This window comes from Mandrillus leucophaeus, unplaced genomic scaffold (assembly GCF_000951045.1).
Source record: "Mandrillus leucophaeus isolate KB7577 unplaced genomic scaffold, Mleu.le_1.0 Scaffold466, whole genome shotgun sequence".
Lineage (NCBI taxonomy): Eukaryota > Metazoa > Chordata > Mammalia > Primates > Cercopithecidae > Mandrillus > Mandrillus leucophaeus.
Window position 1 is genome coordinate 936,046 of NW_012104987.1, and position 1,495 is coordinate 937,540.

The following is a 1,495-nucleotide window of genomic DNA, read 5'->3' on the forward strand; positions in this document are numbered from 1 at the left end:
TTTCTGCCTCCAAAGACAGCAGAAGTAAAAACTAAAAGGCAGAAATGAAATCCACAGGCAGACAGCCCGGCGCCACACCCTGGGCCTGGTAGTTAAAGATCGACCCCTGACCTAATCGGTTCTGTTGTCTATAGATTACAGACATGGTATAGAAAAGCACTGTGAAAATCCCTATCTTGTTTTGTTGCCATCTAATTACTGGTGCATGCAGCCCCCAGTCACATACCCGCTGCTTGCTCAATCAATCACGACCCTCTCACACGCACCCCCTTAGAGTTGTGAGCCCTTAAATGGGACAAGAATTGCCCACTCGGGGAGCTCGGCTCTTGAGACAGAAGTCTTGCCAATGCCCCCGGCCGAATAAACCCCTTCCTTCTTTAACTCAGTGTCTGACGAGTTTTGTCTGTGGCTCGTCCTGCTACAAAGACACTTGCTTTAGCCTGAAGACTCTCACAGCTGACAGTCAATAAATGGTTACTGAAGGAGTGAAATAAAGAAGAAATAAAAATTACATTTCTCGGTTAACTGAATTAAATCAGGAACTTAAAGGGAGAACCTAACAGAACAAATCAGATTTTCAATAGTCTATCTACAGTACCAAATATCTCAGAGAGAGAATTAACCCTTCTCTAAGGCAGTCTAAGTTCTAAAAACTATACAACCTATATAAATATTTCAATTCCCAACATACTTGATAACATTATAAAAAGTCCTTGCTCATACCAGAGATTTCCTGGAGAATGGAATTCCCAGAGCTCATTTTGCTCATTATGTGTATCACAAACAATTAGTTATATAGCTTTCATTTTTACCACTATTATTCATTTTATCACCAATGCAGAACTTAAAGTGTTTATAAAACAGAGAAAAAGTGAAACATTCCTCTCCCCAAACAATACAGAATGTACTACAAGTTTGTTTCTATACTGGAAAAAATTTAAAGGTAAAAAATTCTAGGTCACTTAAGTTCCTCCCTGCTGCAAATGAAACATAAAAGCCATTGTCTCCTAACCTCTAGAAAACTCATTAGCTTCCTCTGAATAATTTTCTCCTCGTTATATAGGCATGCTTTGGCATTCAACACGTTTTAGCCAAAACATTTATGGATTATTGGCAACCGAGAAATAAAAGAAGACATAAAAGTTTTTATTTTATTTTTATGTCACAGAGAAATTCCTATGAAGCTAAAGAACTCTAGTATTGAATTTCTAGACATATATAGCCTTTCTAAGTGAAGACGTACCCTTTCTGCCACTGCGCCCGGCTTTGATTCACACTTTTTTCTGTGCCCAAATATTTTTCTTATATATTTTGCTTGCCTTAATCCTTCTCACCTCCAATTTGTTGTTGTTGTTGTTTTGTTTTTGAGATGGGGTCTCGCCCTGTCACCCAGGCTGGAGTGCAGTGGCGTGATCTCGGCTCACTGCAACCTTCACCTCCTGGATTCAAACAATTCTCCTGTCCCAGCCTCCCAAGTAGCTGGGATTACAAGCAC